The sequence below is a fragment of the Martes martes genome (assembly GCF_963455335.1).
Source record: "Martes martes genome assembly, chromosome: 14".
In the NCBI taxonomy this organism is placed as follows: domain Eukaryota; kingdom Metazoa; phylum Chordata; class Mammalia; order Carnivora; family Mustelidae; genus Martes; species Martes martes.
Genome location: NC_137902.1, coordinates 75,759,404 through 75,780,429, shown reverse-complemented (window position 1 = coordinate 75,780,429; position 21,026 = coordinate 75,759,404).

The following is a 21,026-nucleotide window of genomic DNA, read 5'->3' as shown; positions in this document are numbered from 1 at the left end:
TCATAGATTGAGACATGGAAGACTAGCAAGAGGAGCAGAAAACTGAGTTTGGTGATGAGCTTATCAGTCTTTTGGTCTAGGAGTTTTCTAGAGATAATGAAGGTCATAAAATTCCTCTCCTGTTTGTTACCACTGCTTTTTAAAACATGCATTTACTTACTACATATCGTCTCGGACAAGATTTTTCTAAACCTGTCAGAATTGACTCAATAGAAATTTACTTTTGCTGAAAGTTACAATAGATATTTCTTTTACAACACATGTATATTCCAACTCTTTTTATAACAAAAGTATCTTGGGTTTTTTTCGTTGATAAAAAGCAGAGAAGTGGCTTTTTCTAAAGAGTTCCTTTGTATTATCACTAAGTGAAAATAATTTAAATATCCTCAAACCACCTTAACAATGAACCAGATACATCAATTTAAAATCCCATGTGCATAAAATAGGGCTGCATTTTATTATATCTGTTTTTTTTTCCCTCTCTCTCCTTAGTCTCTAGCATCAGACTATACCCATAGTGAGTATTACTAACTGTTTGATGAACAGGTTAGAGTTGCTTTGGCTTAAAAAAACAAGACAAGCTGTGTGATGTCTTTTATCACAGTTATTTTATGCAATAAAGTTGTTTAGAAAATTTGTGGATCCTCTTCAAGGATGTCTGAATCTTACCTTTTTTACACAATCCCTTTATTTCTTGTTGTCTGTAATTGTAGAACATCACACTTGGTACTATGAGGATTAGAAATATTTTCATGACACTGGTCCTTAACCTCAAGGAGTTCACTGTGAAAATGTAGAGACTATGACAATGGATTAGCAGTAGAGTGAGCTACAGAGAAAGTGTACAAATGATAGGAACATTTTTAAATAAAACTATAAACTACCTATCTTAAATTTTTAATCATTGGCTTCCTTGAATGTCTCATAATAAAACCAGTTGACTTGTGAACATCTCCTTAAGATCTTTTATTTTCAGTATCACAATTTGCTGTTGTAAACATACTTTTAAAATATGTTCCCCTGACTCCTTTCCTGGTTGTATTATTACGATGGTTAAACGTACAAACCCATTCATCTCAATTATTCCATTAACTTTAAACATATTAGGGTAAGCATATCTCACAAAGTTATCTAAAAGACTCAATTAATGGAGCAATAATTCATAGGAATGCTTTTGAAAGTATTTCTTGTTTCTTAAAGTGCTCATTGACTTCAGGGAGAAGGAAAGAAAATTGACTCACAAGACTGGCCATCATTCAACCTTAGTGGTATTCCATTAGCAGTGAGATACATGGGTGTATCTTCTCAATAGCTTAGTCACTTCAGGGATCCTCTAGAAGCCAAATTATGATCTGTTTGTTGACCTTCAATGTTAATACTGATAGGTACTGTTATCCCTTGCCTAACCACAGATGCAACTGAGAGCTCACATCATATGGTAGATTACATGTGGCTGCAAATTTTTGGTTATTCTCCCCATCAAGACATGTTTCCTTTCCCTTGAATCTGGACTGCCCCTGTGATGTACCTGATTGATAAAAAGCAGAAGAACCAAATAACACTGCATGATTTCTAAGGCTGGGTCAGATGAATCATAATATCTCCTGCTTGGTTCTTTTGGAATGCCTGCTCTTGGAACTCTTCTTCTGAAAATCCACCTATCATGCTGTAGAATCCCAAGTCACAAGGTGAGCCCTTGTGTAGACATGCCAATGAACAGCTACACCTGAGCCTTCAGCCTAGAGCCAGCATCAAATGTCAGTCATCTGAAGGACTCACTGGACATGAAACCATTCAAGGCTTCAGCTGACTGTAACTTCATCTACCACATGAGAGATCGCAAGTGAGAACCATAGAGCTGAGCTCAATGGTGCACAAAACTGGAAGGCGTAATAACTGAAGCCAGTAAGTCTGGTGGTCATTAATTACATATCAATACATAACCACAAACCAATGAACTCAGAAACCAGTGAACTTAGACACATAAGCATAGCCAAGTCATAGTTTTTCTTTCTTCCAAGATTTATTATAAGTGACATACAGCACAGCATAAGTTTAATTCTGTTAGTTTTCTGATCTCAGGATAACTGTGATAAAAGCAAAATCACTAATGTGTAATTTTATATGACTGAGAATGGAGAGATTAAAATGATCTTTAATTGGTTTCATTTATGGCTTGGATTCTGCTTTATAAAGTAGGTTTGCATACAGGTACTTACAAATTTGGAACTTTTATTTTTTAAGAACGAAAAACTAAAAACATTTATTTTTAATGAATAATTGACAGTTTATCGATAAAATTGAGTTATATTGTAAGTTTTGTCTAACTGTACCTTTGATATAAACAGGTACACTCCTTTCTCCAAGATCTACACCAGATTGGTTCAGATCCACATTTATTGATCAGAGAAAAAATCCAATACCTTCCCCCAATTTCCTGTGAAGTAACTGGGCTGAAGGAGGATAGCCTTTACCTTCTCAAGGATACCTCTGATTTTAAGATTCCATCTCTGCTGAATTTACTCGATGTCAACATCTTTTTCATCTATCTCTTACTGCAAGTCCTACAGATGTTAACCCAATCCAGTTCCTTAATTTCCTTCCAGAAAATATATAGATGCTTCACTAAGAACTTAAGTGAGAGACACTTACCAAAAATAAACTCAATAATAGGTATGCATGTTTCTTAATAAAAATTAAAAGAACAAACAAAAGTTAGCTCTCGGTGATTCTACAAAAGTGGCATTTTTCACTCTTGCTCTCATTCTGCTAGTCAGACTAGTCACAGGGTTAATCTTGATGCCACTGGGGCGGGAATGGTTTCTCCTCCCTGAGGAAAGCCCTGCAAATCATATGGCAATGGGTTAGGATAACAGTCTCTTAAAGTTAGTTAGTTAGTCCTGGTGCTCTCTGGAGGAAGAGCATTCAAGGAGAGGGAGCAGTAAGAAGAATGTTTCTGATGAAAATTACGCTTGATACATTTATTTGTGAGACATCAAGACAAGTATGTCTATCAAAGCAATAATGAAACAAAATGAGATCAGTGAAGTAGGTAGTCAGGATTATGTAGGCCACAGCAAAGTCTTGAAATATTATTCTAAATGTTCTGGAGAGCCATGAAGGGATTTGGGAAAAGCGGCATAGTCTGATTTACATTTTCAAAGAATCACACTGCCTGCCATGTGCAACAGTAATTCTGGTGCTCTACAAGGGGAGACGAGAAAACCCATCAGGAGGCTTTTGCAGTAGTTCAGGTGAGAAAGGAGAACAGCATTGCCATTGGGGATTGTGATGTAGCAGAGAAGGTAAAGAGAAGCATTGTGTTATGGATCTATTTTCACGGAAATGACAAGAAGTTTTTAGCAAACTAGATGTTGCATGTGAAGGAGGAATTAAGGTACCATTTCCTAGAAAAATCTCATGGAACGCACATGTGGAGAAAGGCAGAGATTAAATGTATCAAGTTTGAAATGCCTATTCGAAGTCCGACCGGAGAGGCTCAGTCTGTAGCAGGATATATGTATTTGGACTTAAGACAGATACAAAATTAAGTCATATTGGAAAATGGATTATAAGTAACATCATAGGATCGGATGAGAGTACAGGGTCAGTATAGATAAGATGAGAAGTCTAACGCCTGTTTACTAGTGCACTATAATATAGTCAACAGGATGAGAAAGAATAAATGAAGGAGGGTGGAAAGGAACAGCAATGCATTTAAAAAAGAAAACAAACCAAGGAAACCGTTGTCCTGGAGTACAATGTCTCAAGAAAAACAGTAACAGTTTTTGCAGGCCACTAAGACACTCAGTGAGAGGACAACTTAGAATTACATATTATATTTAGATATCTGTGACTAAGATAAAAGTGATAGGGATCTCTAAAATTATAAGGATGAAAATCTTGTTAGAGTAAGCTAAGAAAGATTGGGAGGTGAGGACACATAAGCACAGTCAAATCATAGTTTTTCTTTTTTCCAAGTTTTATTATAATATAAGTGACACACAGCCCCCTACAAGTTTAATGTTTAATGTGTCCAGCATAATGATTCTATTTCAATATATTCTGTAATAAGGGTGGTGTTTCCTTTATCTTAGTATCAATTTTGTTTATCTTTCAAACAATCAACTCCTAGTTTTGTTAATAGCCATGTCATTTTTAAAGGACATTTGTTTCAAAGGGGAGAAGACACTAGATGGGTATAGAAAGTGTCACAGTTTTATGTTTTGCTTTCTTTTTATTCTAAAGATATCATAGCAGTTCTGAATTTATCGATCAGTGCCCATTCACATTATTAGTGTCACAGTTAACACACAACACAATCAAAATAACACAGTAAATCTTTAGGAACTATGGGACATCCACTGCCTATCCCTTCCCATCTATTCACTCTTCATTTCTCAACTCATTCATTCTGTGATTAAGCAACAAATGAGTTGCCCCCTTCCCTACACTTCTCTCACTCTGCCAATGACTCAGCAAATCATTCACAACTTCACAGGCTTCCTTGCCAAATCAGTAACCGAGAAAAAGTAGCCATAATCATTTCCAGCCAATGAAGGCATGGAGCTTCCTTTGCTTAAACTTCTGAAGTCCCTGCTGACAACTTATCCTACACCAGAGCATGAGCTGTTCAGTTAGCTGCATGCAAAAAATGTCAGAAGACGGGGGAGGATTACAAGACAGACAAGCTCTCAGAAGAGAAGGTAGCATGAGAAGCAGTGGCCCATACATGCTGAGAGACATTAGTATTAATAATTTGTGTTTTGGCCTTTTACGGTTCACCTATTCTATAGGTTAGCAACTTTATTAATATTTCCAAAAAAATCCATTTTTGCTTCTGTTAATTGTGTCTAATATTTGTTCTTGATTTTATTGTTTTCTTCTTTTATTATTTTCTGCTGTGTACTTACTTTATTTACTGTTGTTTTTCAAATTTCTAATGTGAAAATTCAGACCAATGATTAAAACAATACATATAAAGAGTTATATTTCTTACAAAACACTGATTTTGCTGTAGTCCACAAATTCTGGTATATTTTATTTTCATTACCATTTTGATTATAATCACCTGAAATTTTCTTGTCTCATGGGTTTCTAAGATGATTATTGTTTATTTTCCAATATTTAAGATTCTCCAGATATGCTACTGTTATGGATTTCTAACTGGATTTTGATGTGATGAGATGACATATTGTAAGAGTTCAACATGATGTACCCCTATGCTTTCTTTTCTTTTTGTTTTAAAGATTTTATTTATGTATTTGACAGAGAGGGAGAAAGCACAAACAGGGGGAGCATCAGGCAGAGGGAGAAGGAGGCTTCCCACCCAGTGGGGAACCTGATGCAGGGCTCCATCCCAGGACCCTGTGATCATGACCAGAGCCAAAGGCCGATGCTTTATCAACTGAGCCATCCAGGTGCCCCCTCCTATTTTTTCTCTAAACATTTTTATAGTTTAAGCCCTCACATTTAGGTTGTTTTTTTTTTTAATCTATTTGAATTTATTTTTGTGTATGTTGTGAGAAAGGGGTTCAACTTCATTATTTGCATATAGATATCTAGTTTTACCAGCATCATTTTTTGAAAAGACCACTTTTCCAACATTGGATAGTTGGAACCCTTATCAAAGATTAGTTGAATTCAAATATGTGATTATCTCAATGTTATTTCACTAATCTATATTTGTATTGTCATTTCAGTCATTCACTGTCTTGATTACTGATTACCATAGCATTTGGCAAGTCTGCTATCAGAAGTTTGAGTCCTCCAACATTTCCTTCTTTTTCCAGATTACTATGGCTATTCTGAGTTCTTTGTATTTTTCAAGAGTTGTATTGCATCTATAGACTAATTAGGGGACTACTATAATGATAATAATATTAAGTCACCCCATCCACGAATATGGAATGTCTTCCCATTTATTTTGACCTTCTTTAAATTGTAATGGTTTTTTGTGCATTTCAAAATGTAAGCCTTCACATCTTTTGTTAAATTCACGTCTAAGTATTTTAGTCTATTACTAATGGATTTTCTCTTTTAAGTTGATATAATTTTCTTTTTTAGTAATCTCTACACTCAAATGTGGAGCTTAAACTCACAACCTCAAGATCAAGAGTCACACACTCTTCCAACTGAGCCAGCCAGGTGCCCTTTTTTTTTTTTTTTTTTTTTGAGATTCTATTTATTTACTTGAGAGAGAGAGAGAGAGAACGAGAGAAAGGGGAAGAGGGACCACGAGCAGGGGGAAGAGGAAGAAGCGGACTCCCCACCGAGCAGGGACCCCCAGGTAGGGCTTGATCCCAGGATCCTGAGATCATGACCTGAGCCAAAAGCAGACGCCTAACTGACTGAGCCACCCAGGTGCCCCCCAGGAGCCCTTTTTAAATTTCGTTTTCTACTCTTAAGATTTTATTTATCCATTTGGGAGAGAGAGCACAAGCAGGAAAGACAGAGGCAGAGGGAGACGCAGGCTTCCCAGTGAGCTGGGAGCCTGAGGCAGGACTCCATCCCAGGATCCTGAGAACATGACCTGAGCTGAAGGCAGACACTTAACCATCTGACCCATCCAGGCACCCCTAATTCATTTTCTGACTATTACTTGCTGATATGTAGAAACACAATTGATTTTGGGAGTGTATTGTTCATGTATCCTGCAAACTTGAGGAACTCATTTATTAGTTCTAATAGTGTGTGTGTGTGTGTGTGTGCGCGCGCGCACACACGCACACTCCTCAGGATTTTCTGTGTAAGATGATGGCATCCACAAATAGAGCTGTGCTTTCTTCCTTTTCAATCTGAATGTCATTTATTTCATTTTCTTGCCCAACTACCATTGCTAAAATTTTCAGTACAATGGTGGACAGAAGTAGCAAGAGAAGACATCCTTGTCTTGTTCCTTATCTTAAGGAACTAGCATTCAGTGTCTTACCATAAATTCAATGTTATCTTTGGGTTTTATGTAGATACTACCTATCAGATTAAGGAAGTTAACCCAAAGTTTGTTGAGGTTAATTTTTTTCTTAATTACAAAGTGCTGTTCTGCATCTACTGAGATGATCACAGATTCTTTTTTTTTTCTTTTTATGTTAATATGGTATATAACCTTGATAGATTTTCAGATGTTTAAACCAGGCTTGTATTTATGGATTAAATCCCACCTGGTTAGGGTGTATAATCCTTTTTGCATATTCTTGGATTTGGTTTGATAATATTGTGTTGAGGAATTTTGCCTGTATTTTAAAAAGATATATTGGTTTGTTGGGATATCTTTGTCTAGTCTTGGTATCAAAGTAATACTGGATTCATAAAATGATAGGAAATTGTTCCTTTCTCTTTCATTCTTTGGAAATAGTTGTAAAGGACTAAAAATAATTCTTTCTTAAACATATGGGATAAATCACCATAGAAGCCATTTGATCTTAGCTTTTTCTGTGTGGGAAGTTTTTAATTATGATTTCAATTTCTTTTATTATTACAGGTCTACCATGATCTTCTATTTCTTCTTCACTCAGAGTCTGTAATTTGTCACATACTAGGAATTTGTCCATTTGATCTAGGTTTTCTAATTAGCTAACAGATTGTTGATCATAGCATTCTCTTGTAATCCTTTTTTATTTCTGTAAGGTTGAAAGAACTGTCCCCTCATTCATTACTTACGTTACTCAAATGAGTCTTCTCTTTTTTCTTGGACAACCTAGCTAAATTTTCAGAACCAACTTTTTGTTTCTGTCGGTATTCCCTACTATATTGCTATTTTTAATAGCCTTCTTTTTCTCTAGTAGTAATTTTTCTTTTAAGGTTTATTTTCATGAGATGATTGTAAATATTCTCTTCTGATTACTCTTTATATGGTATATTTCATCATTTTACTTTAATCTATTTGTGTCTTTGAGTCTAAAGTATGTTTCTTACAGACAGCATATAGGTGAATCATGTATCTTTATCCATTCTTCCAATCTCTACATTTTAATTGGAATGCTTGATCCATTCATTTACTAATAAGGCAGGATGCATTTTTGTCATCTTGCTATTTGCTTACTACGCATCTTACATATTTTTCTCTTCTTTCATTACTGACTTACTTTGAGTTAGCTAAATATTTTCTAGTGTGCCATTTTATTTTTTTAAGTTTATTTATTTATTTAGTAATCTCTACACCCAATGTGGGGCTCAAACTCACAACCCCAGTATTAACAGTCACACACTCTTCAGACTGAGCTAGCCAGGTACCCATCTAGGATACCATTGTAAATCTCTATTGTCTCTTTTACTATTTCTGAATTATGTTTTCAGTGATTTACTTGGGAATTATAATTAAAACCTTGACAAAATCGACTTCATTTTAACACCAAGCTAATTTCAATAACATAAAAAGATTTGCTCCAACATATATCTGTTCCCTCCCCATCCCTGGAGCTATTATCTTCATATACATTACCTGTTTATGCATTATAAGCCCATTATCCTTCAATCAGGCATAAGAAGACAGATGTTACAATAAAAAATACATTGGTATTGTATTTTATATTTATCCATGTAGTTATCTTTACTTGTGTTCTTTATTTTTCTGTGGAGATTTGAATTACTATTGAGTGTTCTCTCATTTCAGACTGAAAATTTCCCTTTAGTAATTTTTGTTGAGCTGTTCAGATTCTCTTAGTTTTTGTTTATCCAGGAATGTCTTAATTTTCCCTCATTTGGGGGAAATGTTCCCTTATTTGGGGGGTCTTTTTTAATGAGTGCTTTAAATATCTCATTTCACTACCTTCTGACTTCCATGTTTCTGATGGTAAGTCATCCATTAATCATATGAAGGACCATACAACATGAGTTGTTTTCCATTGTGGCAGTCAAGATTCTTTCTTTGTTTTTTTGTATTTCAACAGTTTTATTATGATGTGTCAAGCTGTGGACCTCTTTAAGTTTATCCTACTTGGAGCTGGCTGAATTCCTTGGATTTGTCATCATGATTGTCCCAAATCTGGCAAGTCTTTAGTCATTCTTTCTTCAAATATTTTTTCTTCCCTTTCTCTCTCTCTTTTCCTTCTGGGACTCACATTATGTATATGTTGGCATGCTTGATGATGACCACAGGTCTCTGAGGTTCCATTAATTTTTCTTCATTCTTTTCTCTTTCTGCTCCTTCGTCTGGATAATCTCAAGGTTCTATCTTTATTTTCACCGGTTTTTTTTCTTTTGATTTTTTTTTTCTTCAACTCTAATATGTTCTTTGTCTCCTCTAGTAAATTTTTCATTTCAGTTACTAGACTTTTAAAACCCAGGGGCACCTGGCTGGCTCAGTCAGTAGAGTATGTAACTCTTGATCTTAGTATTGTGAGTTTGAGCCCCATATTGGATGTAGAGATTATGTAAAAATGAAATCATTTTTTTTTAATTTAAAAAGTAAATAAATAAAACCACAAATTTATCTCTGGTTCTCTTTTTTTCAAATATAATTCCTTTCTCTTTGTGTACATTTTCTACTTAATGACATCTCACTTGCATATTTTCCTTTCATTCTTAAGATACAGTTTCCTGGGGGAGGAGTCAAGATGGCGGAGAAGTAGCAGGCTGAGACGACATCGGGTAGCAGGAGATCAGCTAGATAGCTTATCTAACCATTGTGAACACCTATAAATCCAACGGGAAATCGAAGAGAAGAAGAGCAACAATCCCAGAAACAGAAAATCGATCACTTTCTGAAAGGTAGGACCTGCGGAGAAGTGAATCCAAAGCGACGGGAAGATAGATCCCGGGGGGAGGGGCCGGCACCCGGCAAGCGGTGGAGCGACGGAGCACAAAATCGGGACTTTTAAAAGTCGGCTCCACTGGGAGACATCGCTCCAGAGGCTAAACTGGGGGGAAACCCGGGCGGGGTCAGCATAACCCCAGGACCCGCGGGGTCACAGAAGGACTGGGGGTGTCTGAGTGCCGCAGAGCTCGCAGGTATTAGAGCGGGGAAGCCGGCTATAGCGACAAAGCCGAGGAGTGAGCTCTAAGCCCGGGGTTACCTTGTGCCGGTCGCAGGCTGGGTGGGCTCGGAGCGCGGCCGGAGGCCACGGAGACAAAAGCGACTCGGCGCTTTTCTCCAGCTCCAACAATTGACTGCTTTCCTCGAGGCGCGACCGCAAGCCAGGGAGGCGGGGCTATTGGGCGCTTTGCTCTGAGAGCGCACTGAGGAGCGGAACCCCAAGCTCTCGGCTCCTCCGGGCCGGAGACTGGGAGGCCGCCATCTTCATTCCCGTCCTCCGGAACTCTACGGAAAGCGCTCAGGGAACAAAAGCTCCCGAAAGCGAACCCGAGCGGATTACTTAGCCTGGCCCCTGGCAAGGGCGGTGCAATTCCGCCTGCGGCAAAGACACTTGAGAATCACTACAACAGGCCCCTCCCCCAGAAGATCAACAAGAAACCATCCAAAACCAACTTCAGTCACCAAGAACAGCGGAATTCCACAGCAGGAGAAAGCAAATCCTACCTGGACAAAATGACAAGGCGGAAAAACTCACCTCAAAAAAAAGAACAAGAGGCCGTACCGAAGGCTGGAGACCTAATCAATACAGACATAGGTAGCATGACAGATCTAGAGTTCAGAATGACAATTCTCAAGGTTCTAGCCGGGCTCGAAAAAGGCATAGAAGATATTAGAGAAACCCTCTCCGGAGAGATAAAAGCCCTTTCTGGAGAAATAAAAGAACTAAAATCTAACCAAGTTGAAATAAAAAAAGCTATTCATGAGGTGCAATCAAAAATGGAAGCTCTCACTGCCAGGATAAATGAGGCAGAAGAAAGAATTAGTGACATAGAAGACCAAATGACAGAGAATAAAGAAGCTGAGCAAAAGAGAGACAAACAACTACTGGAACACGAGGAGAGGATTCGAGAGATAAGTGACACCATAAGACGACACAACATTAGAATAATTGGGATTCCAGAAGAAGAAGAAAGAGAGAGGGGAGCAGAAGGTATATTGGAGACAATTATTGGAGAGAATTTCCCTAATATGGCAAAGGGAGCAAACATCAAAATCCAGGAGATGCTAAGAACGCCCCTCAAAATCAATAAAAATAGGTCCACACCTCGTCACCTGATAGTAAAATTTACAAATCTTAGCGACAAAGAGAAAATCCTGAAAGCAGCCCGGGAAAAGAAGTCTGTAACATACAAGGGTAAAAACATTAGATTGGCAGCGGACCTATCCACAGAGACCTGGCAGGCCAGAAAGAACTGGCATGATATATTCAGAGCACTAAACGAGAAAAACATGCAGCCAAGAATACTATATCCGGCTAGGCTATCATTGAAAATAGAAGGAGAGATAAAGAGCTTCCAGGACAAACAAAAGCTGAAAGAATTTGCAAACACCAAACCAGCTCTACAGGAAATATTGAAAGGGGTCCTCTAAGCAAAGAGAGACCCTAAAAGTAGTAGATCAGAAAGAAACAGAAACAATATACAGTAACAATCACCTTACAGGCAATACAATGGCACTAAATTCATATCTCTCAATAGTTACCCTGAATGTTAATGGGCTAAATGCCCCAATCAAAAGACACAGGGTATCAGAATGGATAAAAAAACAAAACCCATCCATATGCTGCCTACAAGAAACTCATTTTAGACCCGAGGACACCTCCAGATTTAAAGTGAGGGGGTGGAAAACAATGTACCATGCTAATGGACATCAGAAGAAAGCTGGGGTGGCAATCCTTATATCAGATCAATTAGATTTTAAGCCAAAGACTATAATAAGAGATGAGGAAGGACACTATATCATACTCAAAGGGTCTGTCCAACAAGAAGATCTAACAATCTTAAATATCTATGCCCCTAACATGGGAGCAGCCAACTATATAAACCAATTAATAACAAAATCAAAGAAATACATCGACAGTAATACAATAATAGCAGGGGACTTTAACACTCCCCTCACTGAAATGGACAGATCATCTAAGCAAAAGATCAACAAGGAAATAAAGGCCTTAAATGACACACTGGACCAGATGGACATCACAGATATATTCAGAACATTCCATCCCAAAGCAACAGAATATACATTCTTCTCCAGTGCGCATGGAACATTCTCCAGAATAGACCACATCCTGGGTCATAAATCAGGTCTCAATCGGTACCAAAAGATCGAGATCATTCCCTGCATATTTTCAGACCACAATGCTCTGAAGCTCGAACTCAATCACAAGAGGAAATTTGGAAAGAACGCAAATACATGGAGACTAAACAGCATCCTTCTAAAAAATGAATGGATCAACCAGGAAATTAAAGAAGAATTGAAAAAATTCATGGAAACAAATGATAATGAAAACACAACAGTTCAAAATCTGTGGGACACAACAAAGGCAGTCCTGAGAGGAAAATATATAGCAGTGCAAGCCTTTCTCAAGAAACAAGAAAGGTCTCAAATACACAACCTAACCCTACACCTAAAGGAGCTGGAGAGAGAACAACAAAGAAAGCCTAAACCCAGCAGGGGAAGAGAAATCATAAAGATCAGAGCAGAAATCAATGAAATAGAAACTAAAAAAACAATAGAACAAATCAACAAAACTAGGAGCTGGTTCTTTGAAAGAATTAATAAGATTGATAAGCCCCTGGCCAGACTTATCAAAAAGAAAAGAGAAAGGACGCAAATAAATAAAATCATGAATGAAAGAGGAGAGATCACAACCAACACCAAAGAAATACAAACAATTATAAGAACATACTACGAGCAACTCTATGGCAACAAATTTGACAACCTGGAAGAAATGGATACATTTCTAGAGATGTATAAACTACCACAACTGAACCAGGAAGAAATAGATAACCTGAACAGACCCATAACCAGTAAGGAGATTGAAACAGTCATCAAAAATCTCCAAACAAACAAAAGTCCAGGACCAGACGGCTTCCCAGGGGAATTCTACCAAACATTTAAAGAAGAATTAATTCCTATTCTCCTGAAACTGTTCCAAAAAATAGAAATGGAAGGAAAACTTCCAAACTCATTCTATGAGGCCAGCATCACCTTGATCCCAAAACCAGACAAGGATCCCACCAAAAAAGAGAATTACAGACCAATATCCTTGATGAACACAGATGCGAAAATTCTCACCAAAATACTGGCCAATAGGATCCAACAGTACATTAAAAGGATTATTCACCACGACCAAGTGGGATTTATTCCAGGGCTGCAAGGTTGGTTCAACATCCGCAAATCAATCAATGTGATACAATACATTAATAAAAGAAAGAGTAAGAACCATATGATACTCTCAATAGATGCTGAAAAAGCGTTTGACAAAGTGCAGCATCCCTTCCTGATTAAAACTCTTCAAAGTGTAGGGATAGAAGGCACATACCTCAACATTATCAAAGCCATCTATGAAAAACCCACCGCAAATATCATTCTCAATGGAGAAAAACTGAAAGCTTTTCCGCTAAGGTCAGGAACACGGCAGGGATGTCCGTTATCACCACTGCTGTTCAATATAGTACTAGAAGTCCTAGCCTCAGCAATCAGACAACAAAAAGAAATTAAAGGCATCCAAATCGGCAAAGAAGAAGTCAAACTATCACTCTTTGCAGATGATATGATACTATATGTGGAAAACCCAAAAGGCTCCACTCCAAAACTGCTAGAACTTATACAGGAATTCAGTAAAGTGTCAGGATATAAAGTCAATGCACAGAAATCAGTCGCATTTCTTTACACTAACAACAAGACAGAAGGAAGAGAAATTGAGGAGTCAGTCCCATTTACAATCGTACCCAAAACCATAAGATACCTAGGAATAAATCTAACCAAAGAGGCAAAGAATCTATACTCAGAAAACTATAAAGTACTCATGAAAGAAATTGAGGAAGACACAAAGAAATGGAAAAATATTCCATGCTCATGGATTGGAAGAACAAATATTGTGAAAATGTCTATTTTACCTAAAGCAATCTACACATTTAATGCAATCCCTATCAAAATCCCATCCATTTTTTTTAAAGAAATAGAACAAATAATCCTAAAATTTATATGGAACCAGAAAAGACCTCGAATAGCCAAAGGAATATTGAAAAAGAAAGCCAAAGTCGGTGGTATCACAATTCCAGACTTCAAGCTCTATTACAAAGCTGTCATCATCAAGACAGTATGGTACTGGCACAAAAACAGACATATAGACCAATGGAACAGAATAGAGAGCCCAGAAATAGACCCTCAACTCTATGGTCAACTAATCTTCGACAAAGCAGGAAAGAATATCCAATGGAAAAAAGACAGCCTCTTCAACAAATGGTGCTGGGAAAATTGGACAGCCACATGCAGAAAAATGAAATTGGACTATTTCCTTACACCACACACGAAAATAGACTCAAAGTGGATGAAGGACCTCAATGTGCGAAAGGAATCTATCAAAATCCTTGAGGAGAATGCAGGCAGCAACCTCTTTGACCTCCACCGCAGCAACTTCTTCCTAGGAACATCGCCAAAGGCAACAGAAGCAAGGGCAAAAATGAACTATTGGGATTTCATCAAGATCAAAAGCTTTTGCACAGCAAAGGAAACAGTTAACAAAACCAAAAGACAACTGACAGAATGGGAGAAGATATTTGCAAATGACATATCAGATAAAGGGCTCGTATCCAAAATCTATAAAGAGCTTATCAAACTCAATACCCAAAGAACAAATAATCCAGTCAAGAAATGGGCAGAGGACATGAACAGACATTTCTGCAAGGAAGACATCCAGATGGCCAACAGACACATGAAAAAATGCTCCACATCACTCGGCATCAGGGAAATACAAATCAAAACCACAATGAGATACCACCTCACACCAGTCAGAATGGCTAAAATTAACAAGTCAAGAAATGACAGATGCTGGCGAGGATGCGGAGAGAGGGGAACCCTCCTACACTGCTGGTGGGAATGCAAGCTGGTGCAACCACTCTGGAAAACAGTGTGGAGGTTCCTCAAAAAACTGAAAATAGAGCTACCCTACGACCCAGCAATTGCACTCCTGGGTATATATCCTAAAGATACAAACGTGGTGCTCCGAAGGGGCACGTGCACCCGAATGTTTATAGCAGCAATGTCCACAATAGCCAAACTGTGGAAAGCGCCTAGATGTCCATCAACAGATGAATGGATAAAGAAGATGTGGTATATATACACAATGGAATACTATGCAGCCATCAAAAGACATGAAATCTTGCCATTTGCGACGACGTGGATGGAACTAGAGGGTATCATGCTTAGCGAAATAAGTCAATCGGAGAAATATAACTATCATATGATCTCTTTGATATGAGGAAGTGGAGATGCAAGGTGGGGGGGTTTGGGGGGAGGTAGGAAAAGAAAAAATGAAAAGATGGGATTGGGAGGGAGACAAACCATAAAAGACTCAATCTCAAGAAACAGACTGAGGGTTGCGGGGGGGAAGGGGGATGGGAGAGGGTGGTGGGGAAATGGACATTGGGGAGGGTATGTGCTATGATGAGTGCTGTGAAATGTGTAAACCAGACGATTCACAGACCTGTACCCCTGGGGATAAAAATACATTATATGTTTATTAAAATAAAAAAATTAAAAAATAAAAAAAAAAAGATACAGTTTCCTCTATTTTCAAGTTATTTTTAAAAACTTACTTTAAGTCTTTGTTTAGTAAATTCCACCTCTGTGCCCCTCAGGAACAGTTTCTATTAGCTGGGTTTTGTTTGTTTGTTTGTTTGTTTTTTGTTTTTGCCTGTGTAGGACCACAGTTTATTTTTTATCTTTGCATTTCACATAATTTTGTGTGTGTGTGAAACTGGATTTTTGAAATAATATAATGTGTCAACTCTTGAAATCAGATTCTTCCCATCCTCCCATTGTTGTTGCTACACTTTGTTATTGTTGTTTTTGTTGTTATTGTTAGCTTGTTTAGTGACTTTTCCAAGTCTTTTACTGCTTGTGTGTTGGGTTCACTCACTGGCATACATGTAATACATTTTATTTTTCTTAAATTCTCTGAAATTACATTATTTCGTCTGCAGCAGGGCTCATTTTTTCTATGGGAATATCCCAAGCCTGATCTTTGAAAGATCCTTCAGACAAGTTTCACATTTCTTTCTACCAGGTGCATCAAAGTGGCCACAGATATTAAACAATTTACATTTACTTTTGATTTTAGAGAATGCTGACACATGGTTAGCATACATTTTTTCTAAATCTGCACAAAACACGTGATTCTATTGTTCACAGGATCCTCTGATTTTTTTCTTACACCCAATACTCAAGCAGCTTGCTAATTTCCTGGACTAATTAATGGTTTTGTTCTACTGAGGGTCCAGCACTCAGAGTGTCTCACATTAAAACACGGTCACAGGTAAATTCCAACCTACAAGTACATAGGATTTTGCCTTTTTTTCCTGGGTCCTGGTCAGATTACCTCTGCCTCTTCCTCAGGCCTTTATAACCGCACCAGCTCATCTATCATTTTTCTAGCTCTCGTTCTCTGTCCCCCACCCCATGTCACCTGGGAACTTCCCACCCTTCTTTTTTTTGTGGTTATAATTTACCCAGTGCTTCCAGGTATTAAAAGTAGGAGTTTTAGCTAAGTCTAACCAATTTGCATCCACTATACATTCTCTCAACATAATTTTTAAGTTAATTATTGCTGCTACGTGAGGAATGGATGAGAGCACGGTAAAAGTGAAATTTGTATCTCTAGAAATATTATCCTTCAATATGAATGAATGGTTAAGTAATTTCTCAATTACAACTTTTTACGCAATGTTACATTCAAGGCAATGAACTTATTATTTTCTGAGTCCTCTGGCGCGCTCTCTCTCTCTCTCTCTCTATATATATATAAAAATATATATATATAAAAGCAAAGGTGTATGCTCCCAGGTTTTAGCCAAATTTCATAACAGCCAATTTAATCATATTTTACCTGTTCTTTTTATTTCCTAGATTTGAAATAAGGCACTGCTTCACCCGCAACATGACAGATGACTGGATTGATTAGAGCGGTGTATCCATTACTAAATTAACTTCCCTCAGTAATCAACCTCTTAAAACACTCCTGAGAGGATAAAAATTGTTAAAGTTGACATGTATTCCAATTAAAAAAAAATATATATATATATATATATAAGAGGCACTTTGTAAAAAATTGCTACCTTGGCCAATAGCAATTTAATAGGTTTGTTAGAGACAGTGTTGTCCTCATGTTTCTGGGCTGCTGGTAGACATCAAACATATTATTTCTGAAAGCCATTTTATCTTCTTTCCGTGTCTGCTATTTCGAAGAATTATGTGCTTCATTCTCATGTTGCTGCATTATCTTTTCCTAGCAGGGAATACCCTTCAGAGATAATATGAAGTCCACCTACTTGAGACAGTCACAAAATGTATGTTTTTATTTTCCTAGCATAGAGGGAAAGTTCAGATGAATTCAAATACATACAGGTGACAAGTCTTTCATATGGTATCCAGAGCAGGGAGTTACAAATAAGGGATAGTGAAGTTGCATGGGCATTTAGCATAGCAATCCCAGGTTAAAGGAAAACATCTGGTAAAGGAACTAAACACATACCATTGAGATTTTTGATACAGCTATGATTTTCTATCAGTCCTTGTGAATATGGCTTAGGATTGAGAATAATCATGCATAACAAAGATGTAATATCGTATCTCCCACTGATAAAGAGAGCAAAACTCACCAGGTAAATTTGAAATCAAGCCTTTGTTATCTTATCTTAGGTATGAGGGCTGGGTTTATACATAAATATAGGAAATACACTAATTACCCAGGAATTATTATTAGTTCCTCCAAGAAGAGTGAAGGTGAGAGTGTTCTCCTGTAACTATAATATTTAATAGTGTAGTAGTAGTTGTAGTAAAAATACATTAATATGTTGTACCTACAGGCAATATCTTGCCCAAATTGATGGACCCAGTAATACCAGGTATAGACAGAGAAAAAGAGCATTCCTTAGTTATTAATTAATTAATAATTATTCCTTAATTATTAGCTCATTGGCTGAAACTCAAGTTGGTTTCACTAGTATTCTTGTTACAGTCTGAATGTTTAAATCCTCTCAAAATTCATATGTTAAACCCTAACTCCCAAAGTGATGGTATTTGGAGGTGGAGCCTTTGAGAAGTGATGAAGTCATGAATGTGAAACCCTCATGGTTGGTATTAGTGCCCTTATAAAAGATGGCCCCAGGAGACACCTGGTCGGCACAGTCGGTTAAAGTGTCTGACTCTTGTTTTCAGTTCAGGTCATGATCTCAAGTCCTGGGATGAAGCCCTTATTTGGGCTCTGTGCTCAGCAGGGAGCCTGCTTGGTATTCTCTCTCCCTCTGCCCCTACCTATCATGCTCTCTCTTTCTCTCTCTCTCTCTAAAATAAATAATCAAGGTGCCTGGTGGCTCAGTCAGTTAAGCATCTGCCATTGGCTCAGGTCAGGATCTCAGGATCCCATGTCAGTTTCCCTTCTCATTGGGAAGTCTGCTTCTCCCTCTCTCCCTGCTCATTCTTTCTCTCTCTCTCTCTCTCAAATAAATAGAAATCTTAAAATAAATAAATAAATCTTAAAAATAAAAAAAGATGCCCCATAGAACTTTCCTACGCCTTTCCACCACATGAGGACACATACAGGAACTTAAAATACCATAATGAAAATATCCAAGTATTAAAATGAGTGCAAAGTTCTGAAACATGGCCAACATGCTACTGAGAAAACTAGTACTCAACAACAACAACAAAAAAGTGTTCACTACAGGTCAGGTGGGGAGAAGTGATTAGAACAAATAAAACTTTTTTCTTGTTCATACTTCATTGTATGGAGATTCTCAATAAATGGTTAAAAGTTAAATATATTCTAATGCTAGAGTGTGGTAGAAGCGCTATTCCGAATCTTATAGGTCAACGTGTGACCCTAGGAAGGGACATTTTTCACGCTTTGGTTTGAGTTGTTATCAAGAAAACAGGGAGTTTTATTTCATTTTATTACCTTCACTAGATATTACGCAAGCAAAATAAGCTTCAGTGTGCTATGAAGGGTCATTTAAGTTCTGATATTCCTTCCTACTTCATCAACCAAGAAAACATTTCATAATCATTTCTCCATTTCCTTTCCAAAATACTTGATATGACTATATTACAGTGCAGCAAAAAAAAAAGAAAAAAAGAAATTCTCAGATGATTTATGGAATGAATCTCAGTATTTTATTTTCATTCCTTATTCTTTTTTTTTCCATCTTGGATGTAAGTATTGATTTTAATGGATTTTTTTGGCTTATGAATCACAGGAAGGACATAGCTAAAAGGACTATTTTATTATAAAATATTCAAAAGCCAGTTAAAAGCCAGAGTTGGTCACTTATTTATTTGCTGGACATTTATTCACAAACTCCTATGTATACTCTACCTTGAGACCCCTTGAGACCTTCAATGAATGAGAAGATGTTGTATAATAAATTACTACAAATTTAGTAGCTTAAAGAGCAGAAATTTATCATTTCACAGTTCTTGTGGGTCATGAGGGTGGGTGCCAGTTGGCTGGCACCAGGCTGAAATCAACATGTCAGTGAGGGCTGTGCTCTCCTCTGGGCTCCTGGGTTGTTGTCAGAATTCAGTTCCTTGAGATTGTAGGGTTGTGTTTTCCACTTTCTTGCTGGCTGCTGGTTGGAGTCACCCTTTGCTCTTGGAAACAACCCTCTGGGTCCTAAGTCCTGTGGCCCCTCCTCTCACATGAGAGCTCATTTTTCGAAGGCACCCCATGTGAATGCTTGTGAAAGTTAGCTTTTATCCCCAAAACAACACTAGGAATTGCTACTATCCCCATTTTGCTGATGAGGAAACTGAGACACAGAACAGTTGAGTGACTGGTCTCAGGTCACATGACCAGCCAGGTTTTAGAGTGGAGACATGTATATGGATTGTCTGAGAGTCTGGCTCCAATGTCCTTCTTTTTAAAAAGAGCACTTAAACTAATTTGGGTTTCTTAAATTTTAGGGTAATATTTAACGTTTTATAAGTTTAAAAAGTTTTGATAAAGATGAATGTATTCATCACATTCTGTATTTATTTCTTTCTTTAAAATTCTAGGTCAGGTCCTTGCCCAGCTGTCTGTTGTTATTTAACAGAGCTATTCATAACAAAGTGAACTGGAAAATATGCTCCTATTGTGTTATATCTCTCTCTCTTTTTTTTTTTAAGATTTTACTTATTTGGGGTATGGATGGCTCAGTGGGTTGAGCCTCTGCCTTCTGCTCGGGTCATGATCTCAGGGTCCTGCGATTGAGCCCCGCATTGGGCTCTCTGCTCAGCAGGGAGCCTGCTTCCTCCTCTCTCTCTACCTGCCTCTCTGCCTGCTTGTGATCTCTCTCTCTCCCTGTCAAATAAATAATATTTATTGAGAGAGAAAGAGAGCAGGAGAGAGAGAGAGAGAGAGCAAGCATGTGCAGGGGGCAGAGGGAGAGGGAGAAGCAGTCTCCCTGCTAACCAGGAAGTCCAACATGGGATTCAATCCCAGGACCCTGGGATCATTAACTGAGCTGAAGTCATACACTTAACAACTGAGCCACCCAGACACCCCTGTTAAAGGTATTTTTCTGCAATGCAGTCATTTTAATCTTATTCATATCCAGGTATGGTTTATAGTTATAGTTTCATTTTTAGAATAATTTCCAATTTGATTATAAGTAGACATTGAAACACATATTTGTGCACTTTAATTTCTATTAATGTTATGATAATTATTTTAAAATATGCTGTAAAATGATATTATGGCCAAATATCCATACCATGAGAGAATGAAAAAGAGGATTTTATACAAAATGAGAAATATTTCATTACTAAATTCAATATAAATGTAATCCAATTCAGTTTAGCTATGTAAGGTACATTAATGAGGAAAAAAAGTTTGGAAGAAAATACACAAACACCATCACAGCTTCTTAGATAATTATGGGGCTTTATATTTTCTCTGTTTTTCCCCCCAAACTAATATTTTAAAATTCTTTTGACTTTTCGATGAATT